Source organism: Protopterus annectens, chromosome 12.part0 (genome assembly GCF_019279795.1).
Source record: "Protopterus annectens isolate FY-2018-M chromosome 12.part0, PAN1.0, whole genome shotgun sequence".
Classification (NCBI taxonomy): Eukaryota; Metazoa; Chordata; order Ceratodontiformes; family Protopteridae; genus Protopterus; species Protopterus annectens.
The window spans coordinates 1,334,165,345-1,334,190,184 of NC_056746.1; the positions used below are offsets into that span (position 1 = coordinate 1,334,165,345).

Sequence of the window (24,840 nt, forward strand, 5' to 3'; positions counted from 1 at the left end):
GACAGAATTGTCATAGAGAAGTATAGTTTGACTTTACAGATGGTAACTGCAATCCATTTTCCCCAATGTTAAAACACCCAAATTATCAGGGGTGAAAGTTTTTTTTTTTTTTTAAAACATTTGTCACTCTACTGCAAGATTACAGGTGTGTGAGCAGTTTTCAAAATAAATAAAAATGCACCTGTTACATCAATTGGAGTACAATCTCAACAGGAGCATATGGTAGATGTGCAGAACATAGACAATCCCCAGGGTAGGGGATATTCCCATTCCCTAGTAATTGTACAGTCTCAGAGTTACTAGGTGGTGTAGGGGTGCAGGTGGGCTTGCCCTACCCCCTGCCAAAACACATTTGGTTAAGCCTACTTCAGGGTAATCCTCAGAGCATGAACAGTGTTGACATTCCAGTGTTGACCAACACTGTACTCAGTTTGATGCAACTGAGTAACACTTACACATCCCAAATTGGTTTGTGTTCATTTGCAGTTCAGCAGATTTTTAAAAGTTCAATTTGCTTTTTGGGGATTATCCTTCAAGGGCACACAGTGGAGACACTCATCTATTTTTCTAACATCAAGTAATCAGCCACTGATGAATGCTGTGATCAATGACCACCCCTCTACATGTGCGGGCACTTACAATACTTGGCCACTGAGGCTTATGTACAAACCTTCAAGCAAGCAATGAAGGGCATCAGCAGTCAAACTATCTAGGACATTTTTCTGAACTTATAGCCATTTACCAGTCTTACAGCATCTTTCTCCCTACTGTCTTTACTTACATGGGTACTTCAGACCAGCTGTAAGACCACTCAAGAAAAATTGATTTTAAACAGACATTTAAATCAGCTGCTTTGAGAGGAGCCTATCCTTGATAAGTCCCAAAAATATCTCACCATATGCAAAGGGTGTTTGAAAAGCCCAACCATCCAGCTTTAAATGTTGGAGTTATCGGAGGGTTGGGCAAGTACTTCATTACCTTGTACAAATGCTAAATATTCATTGGTGTTTTTTTATTTGAAAGTGTCAAATATTCACTATGACTTGAAAGTGTTCGCTGTGGCTGAAAGAGAACTCAAGTCCTTTATTTCTGGGTCTAGAAACATGCACACATTTCAGTCATGTTGGCATGCTCCAGACTTGGGAGCAAGCTTCCCGGAGCATGAAAACTGAATTTCAAACTGACTGCAGTAGAGGATGAACCTTTATAGCATCCATCAAGGTTCCCCTTTGGCCAAATGCTGCAGCAAGTACAATTATTGGAGAACTATAATTTTTGTTTGAGCATAATTACTGTTGCAGCAGAATTCTTGTCATCTATGACTTGGCCATAGGCAGACGTGCATGACTGACCCAAATCCCACAGCTATCCAGACATCAGGCAGGGCCAAATCTACCCCAGTGCAAGATTGCATACTTGTATTTCAGAAAGTGGTAGCCGTCCCATATTTTCTGTTCTTTTTGTCAATGAAGGTGAAAATCCATGTTCTGCATAGGGAATCTTATATTAATGGCAAAAACAGATTTGGAGTGTCACCTTTGGTTCTCTACCATTAGCTACTAGACACTCCCACTGATCTAGACACAGATCACCACCATTTGCTGCTGGGTGTCCTCTGAGTTAGAGGGCTAGGCCTGCTGAATGAGGCATGTGAATGGAGCTACTAGCTACAAATGTGACATTAACTCAACTCCATTATCTGTGGTTATACAGAGTTCTCTTGGTACTATATTGACCATGACCTTTGTGGTCATCTCGTAGGTCCATAGATTAGTACTAAGCTAACTGCCCTTGCAAGCCATTTTAAGCCTAGCCAATTATCCCTTGTGAGATTCAAACCCTGCACCTTGTGTTTGGTAAGGTAAACACCTTAACCATTAGGCCACCCTCCCAACCCATCTCTTACATTAGAATTCCTGACATTTGGCAAAACATGCTATGTCCGGAAAGATTTTAAATTTTGTTCTGTCAGGTCTCTCTAGAGGAACCTTAGGACTGTAGTGAAAAATCCCACCTGCTCCAGGACTAGATATTGTACGGTTATGTTTAAAGAATGTGTAAATGGAGGAAATGTAGCTGGCTTCTCAAAAATTTGAGCCAAGATGTTCATGAAAATAGAAAATGTAGTCACTGTTCTGATAAACATGCTCTGTCATGCCACTGTATGACTTTTCCCTTACTTTGTACAACAAAGCAACAATTTAAATATTTGGAGAGCATTATCTTTTGAAACTTGCTTACCCTTCTTACTAATAGTATATTTCATCTGTCCATATTTTCATCTCATTTTTTGTTTGTTCATCATAAAATGTGTGGTTTTCTGGCAAATTACAACTGACATTACTAAATGCTGATATGCATAACAGTTTCAGGCTAAATATCTTCAGAAAATGCATGCCAACATGAATCTTGTTATTCTAGAAGCTTTTTAAGTTTATAATTGCAATGTTTAAAACCTGTACTTTTTTGGGCCTTTGTCTCCATTACTTTAGGCTCTGTCCAGATTTCTTGCACTAAGAAGTTGAGTGTTACGACTAACAGTTGCACTCTGTCTGACATCGCATTGTTACCTAGATCGCATCTCTAAACACCCACTAGGTGGTAGATTCTTTCCACTTCTGACATTGTAGACAGACCACCTTGGACACCAAAGTTTCAACTTGAAGCAGTGTCTCTGAATAGTTCTTCACACATCAAAGTCTGCTGTATAAAATTTTCCATCTAAAAGGTAATGCTATCAAAAGGATTGCAGAAAAAAAGAAACTTTAGTACGGGAAAGGCCACTAATCTGAAGTGGCCGAAGTCTGCTTTTAAAGCACAAACTTCAAATCCAATAAAGTAGCACTGCTCTCTTTGGTGGGCAAAGGGGATAATTCACAAAACAGACAATTGTGTAAAGAACTTGTCATGCATAGATATAACAGGGGGCTTCTTCTGCTGAAGGCCTGACATCTGGCCCAGTTGTACTCCCAGAGTAGACATGGTGGTAGCTTTCACTAGGTTTGGTTCTCATTTCCAAGCATATTACACAGATTTCTAGGTTGCCAGTGAGGGACTCAAGTGAAGGGAATCCCTCCACCCCACTTCATGAAGCACATCCTCAGAAAGGTGTCTGAAGTTTACAGATTCATAGGAACTAAACTGTTAGCTTTGGTTCTTTCCCTCTCAGTGCCTATAGCAGCATCTTTGACCATTCCTCCATTACTTTTTGGATATCCCCTGAAGAAAAGGGGAAATCAAGATGAACAGACCTGCCAAATGTAAGGGATCCACTGACCAAGCCTTCTCATGTGTTCTTAAATATTACTTTGTCTCTTTTAGAAAGCAGAGGTTCATTCCTGGCACATCCCACTATGACTCAGATCTGGAAAGACATCCCTGTCAAACACGCATTTATGAGGACTCACTTTTGTGGTTCTAAACTCATCTATCAAAAGGTGCTGTTAGGTTGGGATGTTTTGTTATTAGTTGTCAAATCCCCATTTCCAGTTTGGCTTGAAAGACTCAATTGCCTATTGGTTATCACCTCCTCTAGATTGATATGCCACTTGGGCTGGTTGCCATCCACAGTACCATGTACTTGGCCACCCATGTAACTTCTAACAAAGTTTAAAGCATCTGTGTTCATGCACATGGCTGCCCGAATGAAAAGCCAAATTTTTCTGCTTTCAAAAAGCTGAAGGACTGTCCGTTTTATGCATGAAAATAAAGGAATAGTCTCCTTTAAATATGGGTTATGTTGATTCCATGTCTCTGAAGTAATACTGCAATGTCCTCATCTGGATATCTTCCTGGAAGATCCAGCAGCATACCAGTTGGCACACACCGTGAAATCCTTGGGTGTTCTAATGCAGAAAATATGCTCCACAGACATATTTCAAAGAGTACACCCTGTCCTGAAACATTAATAACTTTTGACTGGAGTCCAGCACTGACACCCCCCCCAAAAAAAAAAATGGAGGATATCAGTTTGGACTTCAGAAGAATTGACCGAAGAATCGACAGGGAGTCACAGAATATGTAACCAATCCAAAGAATGATTGCTGCCTTCTCTACATTCTCCCTTAGTAACCTGGGGAGCAATAGCTAAATCAAAGGGCAAGAAAGAAAACTGACAGTGGAAACTCCCCCTCAAAACCTGAGAGTTTTAGGAATGGGGAAATATGTAGGTAGGCAACCTCCAAATCAAAGATTAGTCATAGGAAACAGGAGGGCTTACAGAATCAATTTTGAACATGGTTACACTCTCTACAGCTTCCTGCTGTAGCAAATCTGCCAACAAGGGCTGCACCAGATGCCTTTTATACCAAGCCCCCCCAAAAAAATATTGACTGATTGAAACTACAGCTTATCTGTGCAGAACCCATCTATCTCTTGTGATATTTTACAGTGCTTTGCAAAAACGGCCAGCCATTCTCTTTTGTGTTGTTCAAGGGACAAGTGAATTTTCCCTGTCCAAGCTTTGGCCACAGGGACCCCAAATGTTATCCTCATCTCCTTGCCACTGTTTTAAAGTTCTGCTCACCCTTCACCTGATTTCCCCTTACCTGGACAGTAGTAGGGCCAAATCTTAATTTGTGTCATATCGGAGACTTGAGGGCTGGAGCAGTTTGACCTTTTTCCTCTCTTCATACTGTAGATTTATTTTTTAATTTCTTGAGCAAGGGGACCAAAGAGTAACTCCTTGTATACAGAATACCAAATTTTGCTTGGACTTCCTCAGCAGAAAGTTATCAGCAAAGAAGTTATCAGCAAAGATAGTGTCCCAATTACAGGCCCATTATTGGCAGTCCTGGATAAGTATCAACAGCATCATAGCCAAACAATGGCATGCCTTCCTACCTGACAAACATACTGGGTCCCTTCCAGTACCTTAATTTTCAAAGACTTGGATACCCCCAGCTTACTCCTCCAGAAACTCAACCGGATATCTGAGCATATGGGTTTGACAGTTCAGAGCCCTGAAAGAGCTGCTGCCTTATACATGCATCAGGGACCTAAATCTACACCAACAAATAAGAGACACTTACTAGGACAAGATCCTAACTCAGCATGTTCCCAGCCTATAGAATAAGTTACAACTAGAGGTCAGACTAACCACCTTTGAGACAAAATGTGGTGATTGGATGGGTAGACCAATTAAAACCAAGGTAATCCATCACCCTGCTATGTTTGGGAGAGGAGTATTAAACAAATAATCTGTTGGCACTATTGTAAGAGTCATAACTAATGTCACTGCAGAAGCCTCATCTGAGCAAAACAGCAGAGCTTTGCACCCTCACCTCCCCCAAGCAGGGCTGATGCCAGCTTCTCACAGGTGTCATCTGTCCATCCCATATTTTCTCGCCATGAAATTTATTGGTCATGTTAACACTTAACTCCAGTGGTTCGGCCTGTACTTTCCAGAGCTGGCAGATAATTCCCCCATCAGGAGTCCTTTTTTTCCTATTTTTATTGGGTATTATTGCTATATGTGCATGCACAATTGTGGGGTGTGGCAGATCCACCATGGTGACCAGAACAGCATCGGTGCGGGCTGCTTCACAATGTTACCTTCATGGAACTTGTGCCAGTTTTAGGACAGAAAACACTCCAAGGCTCTTACAAGTGTACCCAATTATATTGGGTGAAATTAATATTAATACAAATTATAGTGTTTGGCCAATGCAGTAAGGCTTTCTGGAGTGGCCACAGTGTCACCAAATAGATACAGGTCCTCTCAAAGTTTAAAAATAGTCACAATGAAAAGTTTAAATATATTTATTAAATAGGAAAGGAACATGAAAATACTGAATATCTATTTACAACAAACACCAGCATTTCAATCATGTGAGCGTTGGCTGAATAAAACTTTCAATTATCTAATATAGACCCGGTATCTCACTGTTCCACAGTCATCTAATTTGTTTTTTGTGCATGGTATTCCAGAAAACACACATTTTACATTCACTCAGGAAAGTTTATATTACTGATACTCCAAGCTTGCAGGGATAGCATATTCCAGCAGAATGCACACATGCATGCTTTCACATCTGGATTAGTGTTAATACAAGCTAATTGTTCACTATAAATAAGGGATTCTTTATCCAACACAGCAGATTTCACAATTACCATGCCACTGACACATACCTGGCACAGCCTTAGCCATACTGCATACCTGGCCCAAACTTGTCAACAAAATGCAACAAATATCAGTATGTGAACTTTCATCCCCTAAGGCTTCAATGAAACTAACAAGAATACGGATCATTGCTCACTGCTCAGCTAAGCTACTTGAAAGATGTACGTAGCCTACTAAAAAGTCTTCTCTGAACACAAAGTAGACAGACCACAGAACAATTAGGCTGAGTTTCCTGCTAGCTTACACCTGACATCTGACTAAACGGCTCATGGTCCATAAGTCCATCTACCTCACAAACAGCTAGAAACATTCAGTGCAGTGTTGCCGATACCAAGTTAAATCATAGCACTCAAAGATTTTACTTCTCAATATGAGACTCTCAGATTGTTGTGGGGAGGATTTGAATTAAAAAAAAAAATAAAACCTCAAAAAACTTTATATAGGACAAGCAAGACAGTAAACCACATTCTGGAATGTTTATTCTGAGATAAATAGATTAAGGCAACCTCATCTCACATACACATGAACCAAGGTAAACAGAAGAAATTAAATTCTAAAAAGTGCAATTCAAACAGTAATGGTTCACTAGCACCGGTCTATTCTCAAACTAAGTATGAAAAGGAGTGTGTCAGGGACAAACCTTCTGAGCTGAGATGCAGGGAAGTTTCTACCTTTTCCACCAGGTCTAAGAATGGTCATTTGAGACTGTTAATAAATCGAGATTAGAAGTATTAGCTGCCTTAATCAAGTGCCAGACAATGCTGTGCTTATTTATACTGCAGTATCTTCTATAGAATTTACTGGACTAATAGGCTTACCTCTATCTGTATGCCACAGTTAGTTGTATGTGATTCAGCCTCTAGTTTTCAGCTTTCTGTTAGCAGTTTTAAAGTTTCTAGCATATGGCATCCATGATGCACAAAATGTGTCGCCTTGTTTTGAGCACATGAAACCCTATGACCTTTCACTATGGAGCCTCAAGGACATCAGGTTTGATAATAGCTTGTACTCATTGTTTATACACTAAGCCTGATTGCAAAATGAACATGAAAGTTGTGATTTGTGTTCATTCTCAGTGCAGAAGAAATGCATTTAATTCTCAGTGCAGAAGAAATGCATTTTTGTTAACTCTTAAATCCAGATGAATGCATTTAGGATTTAATCTCAGTTTGTAGGGCTGGCTATTTTTTTTCCTTTGAATTGTTGGTCTGTTTTCCATTGTTCTTACTCTGCACTTATTATTGCTTGTTAGTAGCCCGATTAATATTCTAAGCATCTTGGTTTTGGTTGTAGCACTTGTGCCTTTGGCCATTTATTTTACATTTAGGGTTTTTGCAGGAAAACCCTTATCAAACCCTGTCCTCCATAAGTCCATCAAGTACTCAGAGCACTATGTCTGGACAAGTCCCATCAGTTTCTCTTCCCAGCTGGTTGACATGGGCATACTGACAGTGCAGAAAATGACTCATGTTCAGACAGTCCCCTTTTCCTAGCACAAAATTCTTCTGCTTGCGAGAGATGCATCTACATCAGTAAGCTGGAATCCATGCTCTCTCACCACAGTCAGTACTCCTGACAAAGAGGAGATTGCCAGTATAAGCACCACACCACCCACATCACAGAACCACACACCCACCTATGCAGGGGTCCTCAACAAAAACTGCAGAGACCCCCAAAACACACTCACAAACATTCCACACACAACAATCACATCACACACACTAGTCAGTGCACCAGTGTCTCACAACACAACCCATTAGGCAAAAGAATAAAACAACACAGCCCATAAGGCCTAACAATAAACCAGACATACTAGTCATTGGCAACTTGACAGTGAGACATCAATGTCCCCCTCACCAGGCTCAACAAGGTCACAGTCAGCTGTTTGTCAGGCACTAGAATCTACCACATCACACATGCACTCAAGTTTCTCCACAACAGGTAAGTACGACTGCCACTGTCCATGTTGGTGTGAACAACTTGAAACGTACCTCCCTGGACTATATGGAGAGAGATGACTGAGCTGTCAGAGTATGTGCTCCAGGCAGGTATGACCCTAGCCCTAAGCAGCATCCTACCCTCAACCAAGAATGATACCACAATACCAATTCCCAACTTCAATTGGTTTAGTTTCTGGTGTTTTTCTAAGGAGATCCAGTATCTGTGCCTGGGATGACATGGTTGACGGGCCACGATGCTTTGCCAGAGATGGCCTCCACCTGGATCTAGGCCAAAGCTCTTGCTTTCCCCATTGTGCCTTTTTAGGCCATGTCCCAAAGACAAACCTTCCAACATAAAAGATCTGTCAAAAGGCAAATCGAAGGTCATGCTGCTCAGTAGAGGAGCCATAATCTGAAAATGCACTCACTGGAGACTCGCCTCACACTGGAAGATGCCGATGACTGTGCAGTCACAGAAACTTGGTTCAGGGCTGCAGAGAGTACCCCTGCCTTACCAGGCTATACCTTATTCCACATTTTCCAACCCCAAAATTAGGTCAGAAAGATAAAGGGTGGTGGAGTCTATTTTTATTAAGGACAGGCACACCTTCAGGCTGGTTTACCAACATGACACACTGGAATTACTCCAGGTGCAACTGACAGTTGGCAAGACACCCATCCAAGTTAGCCATCTATAGACCCCCCTCCATGTCTCAGGACACCCACACCTCCTACATGGACCTGACTCCATTAAGGTGCCCCCTAACACCCTGACCCTTGGTGACTTCAACTACCCCACCACAGACTGTTGAACTATTCCTACAATAATGCACTCACCCATTGATTCCTTGACTTCATAATTTCTAACACTAGATCAGCTGGTCTTATCCCCCACAAGGGGAGATAACATACTGGACTTGGTTCTCAGCAACATGGGTGACCGCTGCACCACTCCCATAGTATTTTCTTCCCTGGTGAGATCAGATCGGTCTGTCTCATTTGAAGTTTCTATCCCACCCAACACCTCCCCAGCCATAAACAGGCTAAATAAACTTCTCAAAAGCGGACTACAACCTCTTAAAGGAGAGGATCAACAGCTCACATCACCACCTCCCTCAGATGATGCAGACAAATATGCTGAACAGTATGCCAGTGCAGTATACAAGCACCTGTACAACTGCACGGCCTCAGCCACACCCAACAGAACTAAAATCTACTCAAGGAAACAAAAACCTGTCTGGTGGACATCTTCTATCAACAGGCTTTACAACAAAAGGAAGAACCTGTTGTCTAAGGGTAAAAAGAACAAATTTCAAATCAAAAAACTCCCTCCTCTGCCTCAACAAGCAAATTAGATCACTAGTGAAAACCTCCAAAACTAATTATGAATTGAAACTAGCCTCCAAAACAAAGGGAAACCACAAGTCCTTCCTCAGTTACATTAGGAACATCCATGACAAAGCCCAGGTTTGTTCCAAACTAGTACTTAATGGTACCACTTACACTGATCCTGCTGAGTTAGCCAACCTACTGGCTAATAGTGTGCTGAACCTTCGCCCCCTTATCGCTCCACAAAGGCCCAGTCGACATCCCCAATACTTGTCCAACACCTCACATCTCTGTAGATCAAGAGTTAAAGGCCCTATCCAAGGCAGAGAATACAGCTTCCATGGGACCGGATAGTATCATAGGCTGCATTCTGTACCATCTCCAACAAGAACTAGCTTCACTACTGAGCACCATACTCAACATTAGCCTAACTACAGGCTTCCTTCCAGCAGAGTGGAGAACGCCCATTGTAATCCCTTTGCACAAAGGTGGTACCACTACTAACCTGGGAAACTTTCACCCCATCAGCTTGACAAGTCTGATCTGTAAAGTCATGGAGCTTATTATGGATTTCAAACAAGGACATAGGCAATCTCCAAGCACTTGACCCCACCCAATTCAGATTGGTCAGGGGCAGATTTTGCCTACTGAACCTAGTTGACTTCTTTGAGGCTGTCACCAAGGCCCTGAATGAGGGAAAGTCATTACATACAGCTTACCTTGACCTGTCCTAGGCATTTGACAATCCCCCACTCGGGCATCATCAAAAAGCTAACAACTTGATGTTAAATCCCCATCTAGTTAGATGGGTGGCCAACTGGCTCAGAGATAGGACCCACAAGGTCAAAATAGGCACTGCCACCTCTGACAGCAGACCTGTCACTAGGGCTGTTCCCCAAGGATCTGTCCTGGGACCCATACTGTTTGGTATATACTTCTCTGAGGATCAGGCAAAGACAAAGGGCTTGTGACTGACCAAGTTTGCAGATTAAGTTGGGTGCCATCAGTGACTCTCCAATTGATGTCAACATGCTGCAAGAGGTCTCACAGCTGCACATAACGATGCTGAAGTCATGGCCTTAATTTAAACAAAAAATATATTCTCGTACCATTCTGCAAAAATACAGCACCTACTGATTACCACATTAACAGCAACCCACTAAGCACACAACTTTGAGACCCCTTGGTACTCAGGTTGACAATCTCACATTCGACCATCATGTCGCAGCAGTGGTCAGAAAAGCTTTTACTTGGTTCATCTCATAAGTAAAGGGATTGCATCCAGAAAAAAAGGTTATTACCTCTCTGTACTCCTCCCTTATTAGACCTATAATCAAGTATAACGCCCCATTTGGTATGTACCTTTCCAAACACCTGCACTAACTGGAAAGGCTACAGAAATACCTCACAAAGAATCCATGGCCTCCAACACCTACCCTATGCAGACAGGCTTAAATCACTACTACCCTACTCAGTATCTTACAGATTGCTCAGAGGTGATCTGTGCCTCACCTACAAGGCAATATCAGACCCTGCCCTACTAGAGATGCTCCATGTCCATAAGTGTAACTCCTCGCACATTACCCGCTCGATAGGCTTAAATCTAATGTGACATCAACACCTGCTGGCGAGACAGCTTTGTCTCCCAGAGGCTGCTCAGTCCCTGGAACAGACTTCCCATACATGTCAAACAGAGCACTTCACAGACTCTCTTCAAACACAACCTTGATGAGTGGATGGGTAACCATAAATGTGTCCCAGGGGTTCCAACTTTGTCCCTTATTGACAGAACAGGTGCTGACTGAAGTTTCTTTTTTGGGGATAAACTCTTGGCTAGGCTTGTAAGGGCCCCAGGGCCATTAGCCTAGTAACCTCCTATGATCCTATAATATACATTAGAAAATTGATTATAGCTATGACGACAGCTTGAAATTTTAACTGTTACAACATATATTTTTGTCCAGTATGTGTCGCTCCTCTGTCTGTCTCATAGTAACAAGTTATGACTGATTTATGATAACCCCAGTAACCTGAACCATTTAGGAGTTTTCCTGATACAGGAGTCTGATTGGTAAGACTTTCTAGCCATTAACCAGCAACTCAAACCATCTCTGAACCCAGATAATTAGACCTATGCCCCAATAGGCTGTTAAACAGATAATTCTCAAGTCTTAATTTTTTTGAAATTTTAGTGAGTACATCTGCTATATGTATGTTACTTGAATTATTCAAGAGTATATTTGCGCTACTTATGATATTCTATATAAACAAATATATAGAGTGGTTGAGGTCACAGTTGAGGTAGCAGTGTTATTTGAATGAATGATCCAATCATTACCTCAACTAATGCGAGTACTCAGTATAGAAAACAACTTCCAGCAATACAGATGTACTAAAAACAGACCTGTATTTGGGGACCTGCACCTCCACCATCCATTGTTCCCCCAAACAAAAAAAAAAACATGTTGTTCTCTGACTATACATCTATTTGTAGTTTTGATAAGTTGACAACTGAAATTAATAATGCTCAATGGCAAACCTGAGTGTTAGTATGTAACCTTTACACAGTTCTCATCCTTTGCTTCACTTTGATTTTTTGCAGTAATAGAGCGTCTTGTGTGGCAACATGCATGAATGGGCGTTCCTTCGTTGAAGGTTGTGCATTAGGCCCAGCAAGCCAGCACATAAAACTCTACTGCCAATCATTAGCGGACCGGAGTTCCGCTGTGGCGACCCCTAACCGAGAAAAGCCGAAAGACACAAACAAACTAAGCTAAAGTTGGACACTTGCTTGCATAGCCTGATGCCCCATAGCCAGTTAAGAATAAGGGCTAAGCTATACATAGGCATCAGTCATTAAGTCAGTCAGCTCCAGGCAAAAAAAAAAAATAATGCCAGGGAGAACATGTCAATTTCTGCAGACAAATTCTGAAGAATACAACTGAATAAAAATGGCAAAGAAATAGTGCTGATAACTTCACAAAACACACTCGATGCAGTTTAAGACAGAAAAAAAAGACAAGCACATTATAATTTCACACAAATACAAGAAACAGTACAATGTTAAGCAGTGAGGATAAGAGATTGTCAGATTTAAATGCAGCAATCGCTACACATACACATTAGTGGCTATTTGGGATTGATAATTATCGGACCGATTACCCAAGTGGGCAAATATTCAGGTTTTGCATCAAATATTCATATACTGTGTCAACATGGACATATATTTGGGGATGTGCACCACCATTAGCCATACCTCTCAACTGTCCAGAATTTCTCAGAATATCCAGATTTTTACCTCATTTTTTATCTGCTCCTCACCTCATTTTTTATCTGCTCCTCAAAGTTTATGGTGTTTTGGCAAACTGAGAACTGAAGTCACTAAATAATGGACATTTGACTTTCAGACTTCCCGTTCTTCAGAAAGAATAAGTTTTGCATTAGCATGCACCAACATATTTTTAATTTTATAAGAGCAATATTTAAAATCTGTTCATTTTCAGTCTTTGCCCTCCCATTATTTTTGACTTTGCCCAGAAATCTTGTACCAAGTTTGAGAGGTATGACACAGCCCAGTCTGTTGCTGTAGACCAGCATGCAAATAAAGTGCCACTGACAGTACAGATGAGGGTTCTGGGTTCAAATCCCACTGAGGTTCTATGCTTTAGCTGGAATTCATTTGAGATTAACAAGTAGGGCTCTAGCTCTTAGTGGTGCTAAACAAGATTTCTTACTCAAAGCCCTGATTAGGTGGGTTACTAGTTATCAGATGATTAAGGTTATAAGCTACTTCCTGTGGTACAGGGTTTGAATCCCTAAGCCTTCATTTGTTTGCTGTGCAACCTTGAGCAAGTCATTTAACCAGACAGTGTTTTGAAGCATTTGAAAATTCGGGCTACATTTTAATGGTTTCCTGCACTATATGCCTAATAACTACCTATGAACCAAGGAATACTCAGTCCTGCACTTCAGTGGATATCCTACCATTTGGGCAAGCTCTGAAAACAGAACATATCCAACAGGTGCAAGTGCATTGGTTTATTTTTTAATGAAGGTGCTAAGCAACCATTGCTAATTTGGTCAACATGCCAGTTCTCAGTTCAGAACAGCATAGTAGGCAATAAAATGTTCACAAGTAAGTTGTCTCAAATGGCAAATTGGTTTCCAATTTCCAGTAATGGAATATTAATGGGGGACAATCCAGACAGAGTAAGTTATGATCTGCTTCAGTGAATTGCTGGACACTCACTTGGAATGCATAAGACTTTATGATCTCCGATAACAGTTTAGAGTACTGCTAGAGATGATCACATCAGCACTGAGTGCCAGGTAGCAGTCAGCAGTAGAAAAGCTGACCTTCTGATGTGCCATCTATGAACTTACATTTGTTACCAATTGATGCATGATTTTTGCTAGCTCCATTGTACATCCTTGTTTTTCTAAGTCTGCATGCTCTATGTATTTGATTTGAATATCTCCCGCTAGCACCAGTCTTGATAGCTTGTGCTAGCTCAATGCAGCTTTCCTCCTTGGGTAGCCCCCCCCCCCAAAAAAAAAAAAAAAAACTCTTCCCAGCAAGGCTTTTGCCTCACTGAAAGAAGGTACAAGGTGCGATTCTCACCTTTGTGTGTTATAGGAAATTCATCCCTGGTTTAGCAACATCATCTCTAATGGACAAAGGCCAACCTTATCCCCCAAGCCCTGGCATGTAAACGTTTCCTTTCAAGCCTCTGCTTAAACTAAGCTTACCACAACTTTTCAGATATTGGGGATGCATAGCTAGGCTTGAAAAGGCCCCAGGAGTCATTAGCCTAGTTTCTGCACAAAACTATAAATCAAATTGCAATGTGATTAAAATGGTGCTAAACCACAAATGACTACAGGCAGTTAATGAAAAAAAAAATGAGCTAAGTGAAAAGAGACTTCAGTTAAAGCTGTATAAAAACAGAAACAACTAGCATAACAGGGCTTAGCAGGAAGTTAGAGGTATGTAGAAATTAGGACCTTAATATGTACTTTTGAGAGGTGTCTACAGATTGTGACTTCAAAAGGTGGTAGTACTTGGAGGGCATTACTATTTGTAATACACCAAATATTTTGTGGTCCATGTGTCTCAACTGTCTAGATTTTCACAGAATGTTCAGATTTTTGCCTCATTTTTAGTCCATTTCCACAAAATCCGTCATTCTCTAGCAAATCATTGAAGACTGAAGTCACCCAATACTGACATACATTTGAGTTCCAGACTAAATCCTTCAGAAAATACATACTAATGCAAAATCTGTTATTCTAGTAAGTTTATAATAGCAATATATAAAAATTTGTCCCCAATTTTGGGCCTTTGTTCACTCATATCTGACTTGGTCCTGATTTCTTACACTTAGAGGTAGGGTGGCAATTGCTATACCACCTAATTCTTGTAAATGGATTTTATGTGCTTTTTTAAAATATGGGAAGAAAATATTGAAGCACTTTTTAAGTTGTGTAACCCACTTATGTTTAACTTCTCCAGTTCCTTTTTCAATTCTAGCAAAGTTCTAAGAGAGCATCCATGTTCATCTTAATCATACTTGCTTACTTCAGGCTTTAGGCCCTGTGGTTGACATGCTCACATAGCATCTGGTACATGCAGACTGATGTACTGCACTGCCTACAATAGGTTAAAGGTAACAGGGCAGTACAAAATGTGTGAAATTGCCCGATTGTCTATTTAAGCATTCTAACAAGGTATCGCTTTCATACAGAGTACTTAAGCTGATGAAAGGCTTATAGTAGCCATCTTAAATCCATATCTGGTTATTTTAGTTTTCTTAGAACTACTGACCACTAGCATGAAAAAAAAAAAAAAAAAACTTAAATTTCAAAGCAAGTGAGCCACAGTGTTCTTGCCTTATACATATTTACATTTCTGAATTACTTTCAAGTTAAAGTGGATACTCACAAAAACATTTGTAACTCTGTACTCAGACATGCCTCTCATCCTCTTAGAACAAAAATCTGGAGAAAGTCAAATAATGGGAGGACAAAGGTCCCAAAATAGGGAAACATTTTAAATATTGCTCTTAAAAAATTACAAAGTTGATAAGAGTGACAGGTTTTACATTAACATGATTTTTTCTGAAGGGTACAAAATCTGAAACTGAAATGCCTGTCATTTTCTGACTTCAACCCTCAATGAAGTGCCAACAATTTATCAGAAAAAACAAACTTTTATGAGAAACCGACAAAAAATGTGAGGCAAGAATCTGGACATTCTGCAAAAACCTGTATAGTTGAGAGGTATGCTCAGAAATGACTATGAAAAAGGTCTTCCACATTCCATATTTATGCCACATTTGCCTAATAGCTTTATCTGGAAATTAGACACGTGTTGCCATCTATGAGGGTGAGTGCACACACCCTGAAGAAAAGCTAGACTCATATCTGCCAAGAATACTCAAATCTTTGACCTTCTTCCTCCCAAAAGCTTGCAGCTTTCAAGCCCATTCGCACGGTTCAGTTTTCTTGTTTCAGATGGACTTTGAAAGCCTCTGTTTTTTCTTGATGCCTGCTGAGAATGGTATACCAGCAGAACTGATTACAGGACATGCATTATCACTTTGTAAAAGTAAAAAAGCAGTTTCTTGGGAATAGTCTACCAGTGTCATAACCTGAAATATGCTAGCTAACCAAGGTCGATTATCAAAAGACCATCTTCAGATTCTCTGTCTTCTCACAAATTTTAAAAGTCAGCATTAGTAATGCCGCTACTGATTCTTCACATATTACAATTGTACAGACTTTCTTGCATCTGACAAGACGATCCAACAGTGGTAGCCATGAAAAAGGAACAGCCAAATGCTATTGTACTTCGCAATCTACATGAAATGGTGTCCCTCTCCCTCTTTGAAAACTCTCTGGAGGTTAACTGGCTTCTGCAGTGACAGCTTTTGCATTTGATTTCAAGATGCCGCACCTTGAAATCAAATGCAAAAGCTGTCACTGGCTTCTGCAGTGACAGCTTTTGCATTTGATTTCAAGGTGCGGCATCTTCTATATGGAGGTTGTATGACCCATGTACATAGTCAAGGGATTTTATTACCAGAGTCCCCAGTTTCCTCCCTCATCTGAAATTAATTCAATAGGCGAGCTAATGATGCTTCAGACTGCCTCTAGATACATGGTGTGCCTGCATCCTGTACTGGATTAATCCCCGTCCCAGGATTATTTCTAGAGTTAAGCCTGTTACTTGCTTGGACACTGAGCTGGATAGAAAAGGTTTTGGAAAATAAATACTGTAAACAGCTTCCACCAAATGCCTAAACTTGAGACAAAGCACTGGCATATTAAGAAGCAAGACGGGAATCAAACTAAAGAAAAGTTAGATGGCACCTTTTGGGGAGGGCCAGCACAAAGAATATGGAGTATTAAGTGCCAACAGCGACCTTTAAACAACCTGTGTGACTTGGTCTGAAAAGACTGAAGTAATGTACTGCAGACCTAAGGCTGTTGCAAGGCAAGACATGCATGCATAGCAGCAGGACCCCAAGTACCAAAGGGCTAGCAGAGAAGACTGGTCACTAAAATCATGGAGCACTGCATATTGTACCATGTAGGTGCAACTCCCCTACATATCCAGGCTTTAAGAACATGAGTTATCCCTACATAGGCAAAAGTGCTGCTTTGAGTGAAATGGAGAGGACATATCCCCCTTACTTTATATATACACACACACAATATATGCACAGAAGTGTAACACTACACTGACAGACTGTTCCCAGCTACAGACAATACATCATACAAAAGAAAACTCAGTACCTGTCAACTACCACCCCACTGTGATGGCAAAACAGACAGTGCAGAACAGAGATTTAAAAGTAAAATAAAATAATCAGCACTGACACCAGGCAAAAAATAAATAAACACAAATTGAAGTCAGATATCGGATATACTGCTGACCAACAGGTCTACTTCTTCCTAGGTGGTTCATGTACACACTCCTCCAAGAAGGAACCAGGCTAAAAGGTAAAGGTTCTTCAAGTGGCATACCTTAATGAAACTACCTGTGACATGGGAATTTCTATAGCACATATTGAAGTACTCGCTCTCTCCCCTCAACATTTGCCGGCGGTGCGCTCTCCCCTCAACATTTGCCGGCGGTGTGCTCTCCCCTCAACATTTGCCGGCGGTGTGCTCTCCCCTCAACATTTGCCGGCGGTGTGCTCTCCCTCAACATTTGCCGGTGTGCTCTCCCCTCAACATTTGCCGGCGGTGTGCTCTCCCCTCAACATTTGCCGGCGGTGTGCTCTCCCCTCAACATTTGCCGGCGGTGTGCTCTCCCCTCAACATTTGCCGGCGGTGCACTCACTCTCTCCCCTTAACATTTACAGGTGGTGCTCTTGCTCTCTCGCCTCTTAATATTTGCAGGTGCTCCCTCTCCCCTTAACGTTGCAGGTGCCATGTTAGTGCAAATCACATTAGCATTCTTAGTATAGCAGGTTGCTACTGTACACAGAGCAGCATCACAAAGCAATGTACTGTGCAGATATAATCCTTACTATGTCAAATGGCCTCTAAAGTTCTGAACAAATACAGTACTTAACAGAAACAAGGAAAGTGCTCAAAATGGATATCAAAATATTTCTGGTGAAAAATACATCAGTAACTCAAACTTGTCCAAAGGCATATTAATGAATTGATAGACATACCCAATGGATACAATAACAGAAAGGCCCAAAATGTTTCCTTACTTGTAGATTAATGTAGCTATCAAAACACAGTAGGGGAGCATATCATCTGATATATTTAAGGTATACCAGCTACCAAAAGTAACACAGGCCCTATAGATATATAGGTTGATAATAAAATGATGCCTGCAAACATTGGGCTATACCATTTGAGTATTAGTCTGTTCTATAAGCCTACAGTTAAACAGCAAAGAAAATGCCAGAAAAATGAAAGCATTTTGATAATCAGGATAAGGTGGAAAAAGGTAACTTGGCAGGAGAGGGCTAAACATACAACAACTGTGTACTGAATAAACCCAAAAATGCTACCAAACACAAATGGAGAAGAGACAATTGAAACATATGAATACTACAGAACAAATACTAATCAACAATTAGCACTGTAGGTTGCAAGGAACATAATTATGAAAAAATCCATAAGTAAAGAATACATTTGCAAATCTATTGAAATGTAAATAAAGTACATACTGCAGTAACCCATACAAAGCTTGCCAAAATAAATGTTTTACCCTGTTCTTTGAGCAGCTAGCCGTTGGACTTCAATTAGTCAAAATAGCTACTCCTTCCCCTTCTGCCAATTAAATAGTGCCTGGAAATGCTCAGCCTAAAGCAATGTAGCAGCTTAAAGACAGACTAACCTCTTGCAGTCACATTCAGTCACAACTCTCAACTGTCCAGATTTTTACCTCATATTTTCAGTCTATTCATCATAAAATGTATGGTTTTCTGGGAAATTATTGAGGATTGAAGTCACTAAATAATGATGGTTATTTGAGTTTCAGACTTCATAGCCTTCACCTAACACAAGACCTGTTATTTTAGCAACTTTCCAAATTTATAAGACCAGCATTTAAATTTTGTCCCTATTTTTTGGCCTTTGCCCGCCCATTATTTTTTTCTTTGTCCAGATTTCTTTCACTAAGAGGTTGAGAGGTATGTATACATTAATGAAAGACATCAAAACTCCTCTTTTACATTCTGCTAGACATTATAGGCAACTGCCAGTGCAGGCTATTTTATTTCATTCAAACAAAGAAACGAAAATCCTGGCTTAATAAAATAGCAAGTCTTTAATTATCTGTTCATATGACACTAAAATACAATGTCATTTTGGGTCACAACCCAAAACACTATGACCTCAGCCACCTTCCAGTATGTTATGAGCGACCTTTTCAGGTGTATAAAATTGAAGCATATGATAAATGCCCATGTAGTTTGATGCTAGCCATTGCCAACTTACCACCACTATTTTTAATAGCTGATAAATGTGGTGCCTGTGATAGGCATTATCACCTCCAACTGTTCGGCTAGTGACTCAGCTTTGACTAGATAGCCTGTATGTGGGAAACAGTGGTCACAGAAAAAGGTGAAAGTTGTAAATTTGGGAATGACAGAACCTCACCTTGGGACTCCTACTGGAGGCCAGGAGAAAGGTTCCCAATGAGACTTCACAGGGCACATACCTCTCAAACTCTTAGAGCAAGAAATCTGGACAAAGCCATAAATAATGGGAAGAGAAATCCCCAAAAATAGGGACACTTTTTAAATACTTGCTAAGCATAATGGTAGCAGTTCACTCTGTCAAATATTAATTTTCTCAACAGAATAAACTACTGTGTTTATTTTTTTACCAGAAGTGTTTTTTGATGAATGGTGGGTTTACCTAAATCAGGAATACCAAATGTTCATGTGGTGTTGCAGAAGTGCTTTTGGTTATGATAAGTGGATATGTGTGTGTGTGTGTGTGTGTGTGTGTGTGTGTGTGTGTGTGTGTGTGTGTGTGTGTGTGTGTGTGTGTGTCTGTGTGTGTGTACATGTGCATGTGCATGTGTGTGTGTGTGTGTGTGTGTGTGTGCATTTGTGTTAATGCTCAAACCTTCAGATATAACAACAGTTTCAGCACTAGGCACTGGAGTTTGTGTGCAAATGTTTCTGGGTTAAGGTTAGAATAAGGCCTACATAAGGAAGTTTAGTTTTGTGAGTGAGTGTGTTTTATAAGTAGAGTGTGTGAGTGTCCTGTGCAGTGGTACTGGTAACTGAAAAGTCGCTCCTGGTTGGGTAATCAGAAATTCACTCCTACCTTGGCTCCTATGTCTCTAACACATGGACACAGTCAGTAAATCACGTCTTATAAATCAAATATAAATCAAGTTTGCGGGTCACATTTAGGGTGCATGGCTAGGTTTTTAAGGGCCCTAGTGGTCATTAGCCTAGTATACACTGACAAAAGTGTTGAGTTAGCAGATAAGTAACGTAGTGTGTGTGTATGGGGCGGGTTAACTGTATACAAGCTGTCTTACTGACTGGGAGTGGGGGCAGTTGGGAGTCCAGCTCTAAATATTCTGCTGGGAAAACATCCAAAACTGATTCCTGGACAGGTTGCCTTTGTGGTCCCTAAACCCAGAAAGTCTCAGTATCTCTTGTGGTAGTCCAAAGTCATCAGGCTGTCATTTGATGTGCTCCTTCATGACTGAAAATATCTCCAAATGAAATTTTCTGTGAGGGATTCAAAAGCCAGTGTTTCCTCACTGTCTGTGTCCAACCTCAGGGGAAAGGCAGCTGTAACTAATAGTCAAGTTCCTCCCTATCATAAATACAAAAGGGTTAGGGGAAAAGGGCTTCACTAAAGTAATATTGGGTTAAGATAGTGCTGGGAAAAATATTACTGAAGCATGTAAAGACATCGGAGGGGAGGCAACATCAGCCTGGTCATGAAGATGAGTCCTCAACTCTAAAAGGTCAGGCTGAATGTTAGACAGCCTGCAGCAGATATTCCTAGAAGTTATGACTGCAACTGTGACTCACGAATAACACATTAAATAAGCATCCACACCAAGGCAGTATTCAACTCCCTAAAAACCCAGAGGTCTCTAATCCAATGTGGTTAAAGATTGGCCTGAGAGCTTTATCTAGCTATAGTACTAACTACATTACCAGGATACCACACCTTCAGGAATGCATGGATCATGTAATCCCAAATAAAACCAAGACCCAATCCTCCAAAGGCAGACATCCTGTCTGGTGGACCCCAGCCATAAACAAACTATACAAGAGAAGGAGGAAGCTACTACATGACAGAGCAAAATCCCAAAAAGGGAAGGCATCTCTGATCAGTATTAGCAAAAAACTACGGGCACTCATAAAATCGTCTAAGGCCAGCTTCGGGAGAAAAATTGCACAGGACACTAAGGATAATCACAAGGCTTTCTTTAGTTATGTTACGAACCTGGGTGGCAATTCCCAGATATGCTCAGAATTAGTCCAAAATGACAAAAAATACACCGAACCCACAGACATTGCCAACATCCTAGCTGACAGGTTCAGCGCAAACTTCTCCCCCCCCCTCTCCCCACCAAAAGGGCAAATATCTATCCCAGCAGAGTGCTTCCCCCCTGACATCTCAGATGCTCAGGTAAGAGCTGCCCTCTCCAAAGCAAAAAACACAGCATCAATGGGACCAGACGATGTCCCGGGCTGCATCCTACATGAACTCCAAGAAGAGCTAAACCCAAACATAAAACTACTGTTCAATCTCAGCCTTACTACAGGATATGTACCCAAAGAGTGGTGTACAGCAACAGTGGTCCCTCTCCACAAAGGTGGTGCCTCAACGGAACCTGGAAACTATCACCCCATAAGCCTGACTAGCTTGGTCTGCAAAGCTATGGAAAGGATCATCATGGACCTCATAAATAAAGATATTGGGGACCTATAGACACTGGATCCTACCCAGTTCGGCTTTGTTAAGGGCAGATCCCTGCCTCTTAAACCTGGTTGATTTCTTTGAAACAGTCACCAAGGCCATTGACGAGGGGAAGGTGGTCCACACAGCCTACCTGGACCTTGCAAAAGCCTTCGATACAATACCCCACTTGGGCATTATAGATAAGCTCAACAGCTTAAATATAAACCCCTATGTCACTAGATGGGTTGCAAACTGGCTCAAAGACTGAACCCACATGGTTAGAATTGCTGGAGCCATGTCAGACTCCAAACCAATTACAAGTGGCGTCCCACAAGGCTCAGTCCTGGGACCTCTCTTGTTCGGTATATATTTCTCTGAGGTACAGGCCAACACAGAAGGACTGTGGCTGACCAAGTTCGCAGATGACTGCAAACTGGGCACCATAATCGACTCTCCAGCTGACACAAGCATTCTCCAAAAGGGCCTCATAGAAACAGACAACTAGTGCCAGAGCCATGGCCTCAAGCTAAACGCCAAAAAGTGTATAGTCATCCCCTTTGGCAAAAACAAATTGCCCACAAATTACCGGACCTGGGGACCCAAGTTGATAGCAATCTCTCATTTGACAACCACGTGGCCAAAGTGGTTAGAAAAACATTTTATATAGCCCACCTAATCATGAAGGGATTCACATCTAGATCAGGGGAGGTCATCGTGCCTCTTTACTCATCCCTCATCAGGCCCATAATTGAGTACAATGCCCCTTTTGGGATGTACCTTACCAGACACCTGCAGCAACTGGAAAGACCCCAAAAGTACCTCACCAAGAGGATCAAAGGGCTCAAACAGATGCCATATGCTGCCCGGTTAAAGAAACTCCAGCTCTACTCAGTGGCATACCGCCTGCTCAGAGGCGATCTGTGCCTGACGTATAAAGCCATGTCCAACCCGGAATTAATGGACATGTTGCACCTCAGAAAATCCTAATCCCATCAAGCTACGCGCTCGAGAGACTTGAACCTCAGCACTGAAATAAATAGGACATGCTGGAGGGACAAATTCATAACCCAGAGGCTCCCTTCACTCTGTAATAAAAGCCTAGTCCAGGTTAGGCAGAGTCCCTCATTGACTCTCTTCAAGAGGAATCTTGATGAGTGGATGGGAGATCGTAGGTTTACCCCGGGTATCACTTCTGTGTCACTGTTAGACAGAGGCACAGTATACTAACCTCGAAAAAGGGCATAGCAAAATTCATTTAAAATGGGTGGCAAAAGCCAAACACACTCTGGCTAGGCTTATAAATGCCCTAGGGCAAATAGCCTAGTATGAACCTATGAACCTATGAACCTATATGTTGGCCAGAAATCTGGTTAAGCCCCTGATAGGTTCTTCTTTTGCTCTCTATTATAGATTAAGTGTTAAAGGTAAGCATACTTGACAAAAAAATTATGAGGTAACCCATCCAGTGAAAGCATAGATTTAAGACAGTATATAGATATAATTGAGGCAGTCTGAATAAAAGCAAAACTCTGCATCCAAAATTGTTTTTTTATCATATATTGTTATTCTGTAATATTCTAACGTATCTGAATTGCTTGCACTGCATTGCAGTTTCTTTTACTGTAAAATAGCCATCTTAAAGCCTGCTATGCTGATGTAATTTTTTTCATAGATTTTGTCTTTTTTCACACAATAGAGCTAGAGTCCCTTTCATATGATATCTTAGAGGCAAGGAAGTGTTTTCTTCACTTAAATGCAGTGGCTTTACTGTAAATAACTTCATCTCATTGTTTTCTTTTTTCACTGAATGATCTTGATTTGCCCCAAATGCTTTCATACATTTAAACTCTGGAGAACAGGCATAGTTTTGTGAAACAGTCACATCTTTAGTCCTTAAACAATTGCCAGACCTTCCCCCATACTCTTCCTGAGGTGTCAGTCTTGTCAGTGCATTGTAGTCTCGGAAAGCTATCACTTCAAATAGACGGTAAGGCTTGCAGCTTTCATTTTATTTTATTTTGTTGCTTTATTTTATTTTATTTCTTCTTCTTCTTCTTTCAGCTTTTCCTGGTTAGGGGTCACCACAGGGGATCACCTGTCCGCTCATAATTGGCAGTAGAGTTTTTACAGTGTCGTGTTGCCAGCCCAGCGCCCAACCTTCCACAGGTGGCATGCACACACACACACACACACACACACACACACACACACACACACACACACACACACACACACACACACACACACACACACACACACACACATACCTAGAGCCAATTGCTTTATTTTATTTTATTTAATACTGGCTTAAAAGTATGCAAATAAAAGTATAGTTTTACTGAGCAAAAATGACAGCATATTGCAGTTTGTTTCTGTAGTGTTACAGTGTATCTCGGTAACTACCTCGTCCTTGTTCTTAACATAAAGATTTATGCAAAAATTACTCTTTGAAAATAGCTTAACTTCATCTGTTAATCTAGCCTCTTAAATAACATTGGCAAAACCATAATCACAAGAGGTAAAACTATGGGTGGAGACTAATACTATCAATGACAAAGAATAGTCCTTGGGATTCAGAAAGGTTTACCATGATTTGGAATCTGTAATTTGGTCATTTTCCCACTCACTCTAAGCCTTTCTGAATCTTAGATCACTCTACTTCTAAGGTTTTATTCTATACGGAGCCTCAATGTGGTGGGTGATCTAGGGTTGCCACCTTTTTAAATACCCAAAGTGGGACATTTTTGGTAAAAACGTCAGATTTTGCAGGCCAAAATACACACCCATGGTCAGTACAAAGGACAGAACGTCACCTCTCTGCCTAAATAAAAGCTTATTCTTGCAGTATTTTAGTTGTTTTTTTTTCTGTTTCTTATTACATTTAGGTGTTTCAGATACAGAATAACTGTTTTATGCAACTATTACATAAAATATAGGAAATCATTTTTTTTCCTAAAATCTCAGGACATTTGCCATTTTTACAATTTTTTTGCAGGACACAACTGCCCAAAGAGAGACTGTCCCTTACAAAGTGGGACA

The 24,840-nt window shown here is 40.9% G+C and overlaps 1 protein-coding gene across 1 annotated transcript in view; it reads right to left on the reverse strand.

The window, feature by feature from the left end:
* Positions 1-18,696, reverse strand: part of LOC122817181 (protein-tyrosine kinase 6-like) — a 171,030-nt gene extending 152,334 nt beyond the window's left edge. Inside the window, exon 1 of the mRNA XM_044090395.1 lies at positions 18,626-18,696. The gene's annotated coding sequence lies outside the window, so the exon portion shown is untranslated. The remainder of the gene's footprint in view (positions 1-18,625) is intronic.
* Positions 18,697-24,840: the final 6,144 nt, after the last annotated feature.